The sequence below is a fragment of the Saccostrea cucullata genome, unplaced genomic scaffold (assembly GCF_032062105.1).
Source record: "Saccostrea cucullata isolate Sc308-1 unplaced genomic scaffold, CSIRO_AGI_Scuc_v1 ctg4357, whole genome shotgun sequence".
Classification (NCBI taxonomy): Eukaryota; Metazoa; Mollusca; class Bivalvia; order Ostreida; family Ostreidae; genus Saccostrea; species Saccostrea cuccullata.
The window spans coordinates 25664-37508 of record NW_026931474.1 but is presented as its reverse complement, the minus strand read 5'-3'; the positions used below and the strand labels follow the sequence as shown (position 1 = coordinate 37508).

The 11845-nt window shown below is 32.2% G+C and overlaps 1 long non-coding RNA gene across 1 annotated transcript; it reads right to left on the bottom strand.

Moving 5' to 3' along the window:
* Positions 1-5487: 5487 nt before the first annotated feature.
* Positions 5488-11266, bottom strand: LOC134232706 (uncharacterized). The gene is made up of 3 exons (XR_009984831.1): positions 11188-11266; positions 7349-7493; positions 5488-7054 (listed from the first exon to the last, which is right to left on the bottom strand). It is a non-coding gene; the product is annotated as an uncharacterized LOC134232706 (long non-coding RNA).
* Between the last annotated feature and the right edge of the window lie 579 nt (positions 11267-11845).

Sequence of the window (11845 nt, the reverse complement as noted above, 5' to 3'; positions counted from 1 at the left end):
TTAAAGAAAACCCTTTTCAAGCATTCAACTTTCCTCAGGCTTTTTATTTTTTGTAGTATTTTTGTAGTATTTACTCGTAAAAGTCTGAGGGTAAATAATGAAAGTGATGTCCGTCCGTCTGTCTAAACATCTTTCCGTCCGTTTGTTACACTTTCGGGTAACCTTTTTAAACCCGGAAGTCCTCGTTTACCAATGAATGAAATCTGAGGAAACTTTCATAGAATCCTTCTAACATAATGCCATTGTGCACCTTTTATTTTACTTTTTAATCCGACACATATTTTGTTTCCCAGAGCAAAACATGGTCACGACCATTCTTTCTATAACGTTAAAGGGTACCAATTTCTTATCCGCAACTCCTTTTGTACTTGCTCAAAATGATTAATTTATTTTTAAAATACATGGGGTAATGCATAAAATTCTTAAACTTTTTAAACCACCCTCTTACATGTAACTGTGTTTGCGAAAATGACTGTTTTACAACTTACTGCGATATGTTTACATATAGCGGTCTTTTCAAGATGCAGTGCTATTGATAAAGTGTATTAAATGTTTTTGATTTAAAAAATTATAATAGTTCTTTGGATAGTATAAAAATTGAAGAAAGTGAGAAACTAGCATCGTGTTAGAAGACCAGAATTCATGGAGATCATGTAGAAGGTCAGGGAAACTTTAATGAAAACATAGTATGTGGAAATCAGTACATGAATGAGTGTTTTCGTTTAATTCAAATTACTGTTCTGTTCAAAGTACAATATTTCCATTTCTAATTTTTCTCTCTGTGATAACTCTTTGAAAGTTAAAAGAGTTGTTTCTTAATAATTCTGTCGGAATGTAAATTAGACATGTCGATATGTCAGGAGCTAAGAAGGCCTAATATGCATGCAAATCTCGTGCGCATCTGTCTCTGTTTCTGACGCTAAGGAGGCCAAATATGCATGTAAATCTCGTGCGGCTGTCTTCGTGTTTGACGGTCGTAGGCGAGGACTATTGAAATTGTCATGGGTGTCCTCATGTAATTAAATCTCTGTCTACATTTTTAAAGTCTAGATCTACAATTTTATTTCACAATGAAATGAAAATATAAGGAATCACTGCCTAGTTAGGAGAGTATGCCAGGGACATTAACAATAGTGGGAAACATGGGATAAATTTAGCATAACGGGATTCGCCAGTTATGCAAATTATCCCATGTTTCCCGCTATTGTTGATGCCCCGGCATACTCTCCTAACTAGACAGTGATTCCTTACATACGACGAGTGCTACGAAATTTGTTTAAAATCATTTCTTATCTGTACATGTACAGCATTAAAATATCAATACTGTCTTCCTGACATACTTTCTCTTTATCAATACAAATATGCATTGTTGCAACCACTATTGAAATAACGACCACTATTGAAATAATATTTATATCAATAGTGGTTAAGGGTGCATTTCAATAGCAAACATAGTTAGTAACCACTGTTGAAATACAACCACTATTGAAATAATTATATCAATAGTGGTTGAGAGTGCATTTCAATAACAGACATAGGTACTAACCACTATTGAAAGTGGTTACTATTTATGTTTGTTATTGGAATGCACTCTCACCCACTAATTCAATAGTGGTCGTACTTCAATAGTGGTTACTAACTATGTCTGTTATTTAAATGCACCCTTAACCACTATTGATATAATTATTTCAATAGTGGTCGTTATTTCAATAGTGATTGCAACAATTAAATTATGACTAGTCATAGTATATAAGTATTTTTATTAATAAATAGAAAGTAGAAAGACAATACGATATCAATAAACAATGATCTTTGAAGGAAACAGAGTTCTATGATATATTATGCCATATTTTCTATTTATTAAAAATAATCATTCGAGATCCTATATATTTGTTACGAGGATTTTACATTTTGAATGTGTTTATGCTATGTACATGCGATATGATGTTATTTAATGCTAAGTAGATGTTGATACATTTACAGTAGAGACCCGATATTTTGACAGATATTCGTAAGGAGACTTATTTATTCTTTTTTTACAATAAAGGTTAGACCGATAATTTAAAGACTTCGCGTTAAAAAGAGTCACATGAGTCATGTTAGAATTGTGAATCAACACAAGAACGCGGTCTGCTGTTATATTGAAAATGTGGTAGAATTGCATTGTATTTGAATTTTACAACAATTTCCTGTGCATTTTTGTTATTTTATAGAAAATTAAAAACAAATAACAGTTAAAATTCATCAGATTTCATAAACAGTACAAATTTCAGTAATAAAATTGTCAACAATGTAGCACTAAATTAATTTAAAGAATAAGATTAAAAGTCGACGTGACGTCTTATGGAAACAACAGATATCTTTTTGTCTGGATTTTAAAGAATTGCACAATACTTCTTTGTTTAAAATAACCTTGAAGAAATATAGCAGAATAAAGAAAATCATATTTTTAAACCACTCATAAAATTTTTGCAATTTAGGATGGATCGATCAGATGAAGATTTAAATATTGCATATTGGTGTATATAACACAACTCCATTTAACATCAGACCCTAAAATCGCTAGCAGAAAAAAAGTTAAGAAACTAGATTAAGCTTATACAGGTAAGCTATAGATTTCTTTGCAAAACTAACTCTTCGAATCTGTTACAATACATGAATTTGTTTCATGGAAATCTCCCTTTATCAAGTCAATACCTTTATATACAAGTGACATAAATCGAAAGTACATACTACATGTAGGTATAGATTTTCCTAATTGAATTTTCAAACGTAAGTAAAGAACTTTATTTTATCTATGATTATTTTCGCTAAAATGCTTAAATTATTTCAATTTTTTGGCGATATTTTTTAAGCAAGTGATTTTTGTTTAGAACTATTATTTCTTTGGCATGAAAAGGCTGGATGACAAAGGACACAATTTAAATATATTTCTAGCACCGATCAATGAAAATTTATACGTCGTTTTGAAAACATTCTTAAAGCTGACATGAACTCTTAAAAAGGCATCGGTTTTCATCTTTGTACGACTTACTACATTCCTTTACGCTCTTGTCCGCCATATGGCGATTCCGCCATTTTTAATCGAAGATTTTGGGCCACTTGTACCTGCTACATATAGCCTTGTAGAATTGTTTCACTTGAGTGATTTTTTAGCCTGGCTGTCGACATGTGCACACCTCCAATAGCATAGTTTTTTAGAAGTCCATAAACTGACCAATACATGTTTGAAATGTAAAAATTCAACAAAAACTAGAACTTTACCGAGAAATAAATTATTTTTGAATGCATTTACTGCAATATAGAAAATACACTTACACAGAATACAATCAGGTACAGCAAAAATTGCATGCAGGTCAGTCGAGAAAACACGTCAAACGCAGTGATAAAAATATGTACCAGCTGAATACTGCTATGTTATCGTTACAGGGATGTAACTATTATCCTATATTACTTTTATTGAAAAATGCATCTCAGAAATCATGTAATCCATTGCATGCTAACTCAACAGAAAAAAACTGCTTTCACACACGTGGCCCATGCCGATCATTTTATTTGGTCAGAGAAAATATCAAAGGCTGAAAGCGCGGTTGGGTTGGCTGAAGAAAATGCAAATATAGGTTTTTTTTTTAAGAAAAAAAAGTACTCTTGTCTGTAAATGGAGTAAATAAAATTTTTGAAAACATGGTTTAACTTCATCAAATTTATAATAAAGCATGCATTATTACGAATTATTCACGTGAAGAAAGGTGTTTTCCTGCGAAGGGGGGGGGGGGTAATAAAACATGCATAACACTCTCATAAAAATAATTCAATAAAAACGTCTGAAACAGATCGGATTTCTTTATGATCAAATTTTTTCAAATAAATACTGTGTATTGGCTTTATTAGACCTTATATGATTTGATTTAAAGTTATTGTAATATGATTTAAAGTTATTTATAATTTTATGCATGTAATGAAAGAAAAAGTGAGCAAATTCACATACCCCACGCTCCCGCAAAATTCGAAGTGCTGAAATTCCCAGAAAAAAAGGAATCGTAATTTCCTTGTAATATGCACATCTATACACATGTGTTCTAAATATCTGCAAAGTTTTACGAAATTGTGTGCAGCGGTTTATGAGGAGTTGCGCTGAAAGAATAAAGAATTTGGAATATCCTGGTGATGTGCAAATCTAGACACACATGTTGATATCTCGAAAGTTCGACATAACTCTGTTCAGTGGTTTATAAGAAGTTGCGCTGACCAAAAAAAAAAAAAGGATTGCCTGATTGGTCCAAAACATTATATCTTACGCAACTTGTTGTGAGGGGTATAATATATTAACGAGTTTGATTCTGTGATACAATGATAATGAAAATAGAATTTAAATTAAATGTAAATGAAATTTCTACACATAAATAACTAATGATTACTAGAAAAAGCAGATAGAAAGAGAGAGCAAACCCCCCGTGAGAATTCCACATTCTACTTACAATTTGCTTGTTAAAAATTCTCTTGTCTTTTGTCCAAGTCAAGGTTTGACTCGTACGTTTGAGCATAGGTGTCGGAACCTGGTGTAATGTTGCTAGTTAGAACAACACATGAGTTCGCTTTGGATGCAAACCTATTACTAATTCATACATAGATAAACAAAGATACAAAATAGCAGAGTTACATATGTAATATGATATCCTGGGAAAGTATAAACATCTGACCAGTGAGGTGATGGAGTTATAGATTAAAGCAATTAATGTCTAAAGCATTCAGAGTTCAGCATTAGCAAATATAAACAAACTGTTCGGTTCTGTTTATCATAAACGTTTGCACTTAAACATTACATCCCTCCTTTTGTTTGAAATAGAATTAAATTCCAATGAATTTAAAATAGGAATCAAAATAAAGATAAAGATACACAGACACAACACTTATTGTCTAAGTCTAAGTAAATATAAACAGTTACGGCTAGAATTTCCTTAATACACTGTTCTGGTCACTAATTCACTTTAGTTCACGATTCACACGCGTATCGATATTTATTAAGGTCTTCCGTCTTCACGGAAGACCTTATAGTGATTCTATTGTTTCTTATTATTATTATTCTTTTTTTTTTAGACAAAATTTTGTGCAGGCGATTTCTCGTAAACTATTCGGTGGAATTCAATGAAAATTTCAGGAATAATAGGTCACTATATGAATTTTATATAAAATTCCGTTTGTTGGAAAATTCGCTACCAGTGCCAAGTTATGGGCAATTTCCTGATTTTAAAATGCAATTTTGTCTTCGAATGTTCTCGAAAACGGCTCAAGATATTAAGAGCAATTCTCTGTAATCACCAAAGTAATTCTGAAAGGGTCTGGCACGCATAGTCTCAGATTTTCTTCAAACTTGGCATACAGTATCTTCCTAGGCTAAAACTTATATGTATGGCATATTTTTTTCTGGACATCCTCCGTTACCATGGTAACCTGGATACAAAATTTCTTACATATAGGGCTAATTTGTGTATGGCAATTTTGCTAAAATCACACTTTTTACACCATCTGTGCTGAACCCATATTTAAGATTAGAACTATGTTGCTAATTTCTTATAAAACTACAACATCAACACTTTCAATGGATATCTTTAATATGTTTAATAATTATTTGAAAATTTTGTAATACTTTGTCAAACAGTGGCAAAATATCAACTTTTCGAAATTTGGTCAAAACTGAAAAATTACAACTTTTTGGGAAGAAAAATAAAAAATTAGCAGAACTTTCACAATGTATCACCTATTTCATCTGAAGGTACTTGTCACAAATAATGAAAATATTCAAAAACATTCATGGGCAAATAAGAACAAATGTTGACTATAACTAAATGAAATATCATAAAATTGGCATTTTGCCAAAAAACAGCTTTGATAAACATTTCATATAACAAGATATATTTTTCTTTTTAAAATAAAAATTTAAGGAATTTAAGCTTAAAATTTGTAAAATCAATGCGACACTGTCAGCTACACCATAAAAAAATATTTATTCATATCTATAGGCAAGAATATGATCATAAATATACACCCCCCCCCATTTCTAGCACAATACAAAAATAATAGTCCTCTTTTACTGATTACTGCAGTTAATAAGGCTGGATCATAACTTCTAAATTATATGCTTTTATAATATATGAACATGAAACAAAATCCAAAACAAAAAATTACAGAGCTAGCTGCTACACATGACAGAACAAAAGGCTACAAAGTATTACAATTAAGACAAGTACTGTTAGCTTGTGAATTTTTTTTCAACCTTTATCAAAATTATCAACTACAATGTATTTTAATTAGCAAACCATATCATATGAAATTTAAAGAAGCTCTAAACAATACATGTGTATCAAGAAGTGGTCTGCAGACTTTCAATTAAGGAAAAAAATATCATATAAAGGTATGCACATTGAGACAATTAGTTCATTTTCAACAAGTACATGTACCTGCATTATTCCTACAAGAAAAATGTTATGAATTATTCATGAACAGAAAACCCTGTTGTTGACTATTGGGAAAATTAATGTGAATATTAATCAATTACTTATTCTTTGTCTTAAGATTACGCTAGTAAAGATATTTTAATCTATTCCTAATTGTGAAATAAATGGTAAGCAACCATTTTTTTTTTCTATCTGACTTCTAAGGGGAGATCACTCTTACTGTATTAAACGAGTCCTTCAAGTAGAGCTCATTAGTGAACTGTTAAGAGTGTCCTTAAATAATGACCTTACTGAGTCACTTAGAAATATGGTTGAATCTTGAGGATTTCCAGTTTGGAGACACACATGAATATTCTCATTTCCAATTTCATCTTCAGGAAAATCACTCTGACAAGCCAGCTACATTGCTCCTCATTTGGGAAACTAGATTATTAGTAACAGACATCATGGTACTTTCTAAGGAAAAAAATTAATGCCATATCTCCAACTTTTAAAGCTTCACCGTTGTTTGGAGATTTTATGATATTCAGCTTTGCACTTTACTTTGAATTTCATGATGTTGCATCTCCACTCATATATTTAAGATGACTTTTTTCTACCTGCAGAAGTTAATAAAATTTTTAATATCTTCAAATGAAGACAAATATCAAACTCAATTAAATACATAATTGAATTAAATACATGATTGTAAAAGCAAACCCTAAATCAAGAGGTGTTTTTCTAATGATCATTATGACAGTTGTACAAGTTAAACATGTTTTCTTTGATGCATACATATATTATTATGATTTCAAAAATCATTTTGATCAATAAAAAAGAAATGAGCAGACCATATACTACATATAGTGCTGTGTTTTTCTAACAATTTAGATTTGATTTTTGAAACTGGTTACCTTGAAGAGAAATGCATCTATAAGCTGTCCCCAGTTCTGAAATTTCCTTTTTCAAAATTAACTTCAAGGTTTCATTTGAATTCCGTTAAAGCCATGATTTACATGTGTATATGTTCTTGTTCCTTTTCAACCTCTTTGTTGAATCCTTTGAAAACAAAAAATGAATATAATTTAATTTTTGTTAAAAATCACTAAATTCAAAATAAAAATTAATTTTATAAAAAACATAGGTAATCAGAGATTACAGAGCTCACCTCAACAAATGTTGTCTTTAAGTAAGGCAAAGTCACACAATTAACCAACAAAAAGTGCACATTCCAAAAATGAAAATATTTAAGCAATTTTAATCTGATACTTTGAAATAGACCTACATAAAAAAAGTTCTTCTTCATGAAAATGTAATCAAAATCCAGCATCTGAAGCAAATTTGAGATTTTTCATCTCTTGATGCAACATTTGTGCAAGTTTGGCTTATACAATGTTATATAAGCCTTATAGTTTTTTGGTAATAGACCTGCACCCATAACTTTTACCTGGTCTATTATCTGAAAAATGTATGTCGAATTCAGCATCCGAAGCAAGTCCATTAGTGTGCATCTTAAGATGTATCGTCCGTGCAAGTTTGGTCATTAAAGAACTCATAGTTACTTGGAAATGAATCACTCACGAAAAACTTTAACCCATTCACTCAACCAGAAAATGTAGGTCAGATTCAGCATCCGAAGCAAGCCTGGTAGTATGCATCCTTAGATGTATCATCCATGCAAGTTTGGTCAACATAGGGCTTATAGTTACTTGGAAATGAAACCTACACCAAAAACTTCAACCTGTTCACTCAACCGGAAAATGTAGGTCAGATTCAGCATCCGAAGCAAACTGGTAGTATGCATCCTAAGATGTATCATCCATGCAAGTTTGGTCAACATAAGACTTATTGTTAATTGGAAATGATACCTGCACCAAAAACTTTAACCTGTTCACTCAACCGGAAATTGTAGGTCAGATTCAGCATCCGAAGCAAGCCTGGTAGTATGCATCCTTAGATGTATCATCCATGCAAGTTTGGTCAACAAAGGGCTTATAGTTACTCGGAAATGAAACCTGCACCAAAAACTTTAACCTGTTCACTCAACCGGAAAATGTAGGTCAGATTCAGCATCCGAAGCAAGCCCAGTAGTATGCATCCTTAGATGTACCATCCATGCAAGTTTGTCAACATAGGGCTTATAGTTACTTGGAAATGAAACCCACACCAAAAACTGCACCAAAAATGTTAACCTGCTCCAAAAACATTAACCTGGTCATTTCTTTGCTGAAATTGCATCTGAAACTTTGACTGGTACAATGAAACACACTAGAACCATCTTCCATGCATGTCTAATCAATATAGGACATAGAAGTACTTAAAAAGAAAACTGCTCCAAAAAACTTAACCTGGGACGCCAACGCCGACACCGACGCCGACGCCAAGGGTATTACATAAGCTCCCCCAACTTCGTTGAGGTGAGCTAAAAATCAATCCATATATTAATTATTTTTTGTCAACATGATCAAAAGTCATATTATCCTTACAAAATTATGTACAGGTCAAGCATTATATAAAAGAGAGGTTAAGCAGATATGACCATGTACGTGTCCCGACGGAAATCCCATATTTTTTATGCAATTTAAGTCATCAGTTTTGCATATCATGTAATTCTACAAGTTGTACACAATGTATAGACTCACAAGTACACATAGGTGAGAACTTGTAGCTTCTTGAACTCAAACTACAGAATATTTATTTTTCAGCTTGTGTTTGGTATGAATTTGAGTATTTATTACGTACATCCAATGTATCTTTTTTTATTTCAAGTCATAGATTTATTTGATACAATTGGATTGAAAAGTGTCGTGCTGAAATGATGTTTTACAAATACCGGTACATGTGCAGATTGTTAAACAGAACAAGATGTAAAATCACTGCTAGATTTACATGTAGAGGTAGATGTACACGGTAAAATGCTTAACCTCTCTATTGACAGAACTATTTACCGGGTACTTTTAGTTTTATATATAGGAGTATGTGTATTATATAATATGGCTGTAATGTATAAGAATTTACTGTTATACACAAAAATTTCATCATACCATGATTTTTGTCCCCCGCTTTGGCAAAAGCGAGGGGACATTAAATCTGATTCGTCTGTCCGTCAGTCTGTCTAGCTATCCGTCTGTCTGTCCATCACAAAAACTTGAACCTTGCCCATAAATTTTGATTTAGTAGAGCTATAACTTTCATATTTCACAGGAGTATTCTTTGTGACAAGACCTTTCTTTGGGTACCACCAAATTTGACCTTTTGACCTTGACCTTGGAGTTTGACTCACTTTTACACAAAAATTCCAAACATTTACTTTGGACATAACTTTTGAATAGTAGATACTAGGACTTTCATATTTCACATATGTATTGTTTGTGGCAAGACCTTTCATTAAATAACAATAACCTTGACCTTTTTGACCTTGACCTTGGAGGTTTACGTACTAATGAAAAAACTTTAACCTTGATCATACCTTTTGAACGGTGAGGACTAGGTCTTTCATACTTCACATATGTAATTCTTTTTTATTGGATACCAACAACTTTTACCCTTTGACCTTGACATTGGAGCTTTAACTACTTTTTTTATAAACTATAACTTTGTTCACAACTTTTGCACGGTAGATACTAGGACTTTTATTTTTCACATATGTATTCTTTGTGGCAAGTCATTTCATTGGATATCAACAATTTTGACCTTTTGACCTTGACCTTAAAGATTTACGTACTTACCAAAAAAAATTAACCTTGACCATAACTTTTGAAGAGTAAAAGCTAGGGCTTTCATACTTCATATATGTAATCCTTGTGAGAAAACCTTTCATTGTATCTCAACAACCTTGACCCTTTGATCTTGACCTTTGAGTTGACCTACTTTGAAAAAACTTTTCACTTTGGCTATAACTTTTTAACGGTCAGGATTAGGGTTTTCATCCTTAAACAAAAATCAGCTTCAATGTTACTTTCTAAATAAATGACATATGATAGTACCGGTATATGTTCATATTACAGACAATATGTCATAAAAATAATATCTAACCCACAAAGATACTGAAAGTGGGGGACCACAATTCTTTGAATTTGCTTGTTCATCTTCAGATATTTTTATACACCTGTTTTTTTTCTTTTCTGAAAGGGAAACTTTCATTTAATGTTAAGGAAATTACATTGATTGTATAATGTCTCTTAGTCTTCAGAATTTTTTAGTACAAATATGGAGAGACCCACCACTTGCCGTTGGAGAGATACAAATTTTGTCCTATACTTGTCACTCACGACAAGGGATTTATTTGTTCTAGTGCCTACTGGCTACTGCCACACGGGACCTCAGTTTATATGATAGCATCCGAAGGGTTGCATGGTCTCCACGTCCCGCAGTGGGATATGGACCTGCGATCTAAGCATAAACACCTTACTTTGCAATTCTAGAGCAGACGCTCTAAACACTGCACTACGCAAGTGACTTAAATGGTGCTTTGAAAATATAGGCCTACAGCTATCTACCTAGCATAATCAATCGATTGTACTGGTCCTGGTTATATAAAGAGATTGTGTCTGACCTGATTCATGTCTTCATGGTCTGCCATCAACATGTATTTTAAGTAATTATGTATGTAAATGTACCGGGGAGAGTCAGGACAGAGGTCCCTTCAGGTGTCACAATTTTCATAGCAGAGGAATCTCGGGTTACATGCATGCAAGCCAATAAAATAGAGAAAAAAATATACATACTTAGCATTTGTAATATTTATAATTACCTCTTGTCTTCTTATGTGTTATATCTTGGCCTTTTTTCCTTCTTCCACACTGCCAATCCTCATCCCGGACCCGCTTTGATAAGTTTTCTCACCAAATTATTTGTTTACCACTACAAGTTGCTACATATTGTACCTCCAAACACTAGAGAGTAATCCAAGGGAAGTAATTGGGAAGCAAAAAATGCTTCAAAATGCAGAAAAAATGGATATTCACCTTTGAATTTCTTTTACACTTATCATTTGCCCACCAATTTTTTAATTGTTGAAATATAACCAAATATCAACCTTTCATGTTTTATTATTGCTTAATTTGTAGATGGCTGCATTTTTTTGTTTTATGTCCGTAAAAACTGAGCAAAATTTAGCTATTTTTGACATTTTGCAATGCATAACATGACCACTTATGAGTGTGAAATTAAAATTAAACTGTAAACATTGTTGATTGAATCTCTAGTATTGGATAACAACAATAAATACAAATTTAGATATCTCTGTTCATTTCTAGACATGGTTTTTCATGAAAAGTACAGATTTTCATGATTTACAAAAATCAGAAAGTTTGTATCCCGTTTCTATGGCAACCAAGGTTACAATTCAAAAACTATTTTTAGATTTTACAATCACTCACACACCTGTATTAAATTATTATATAAAAATT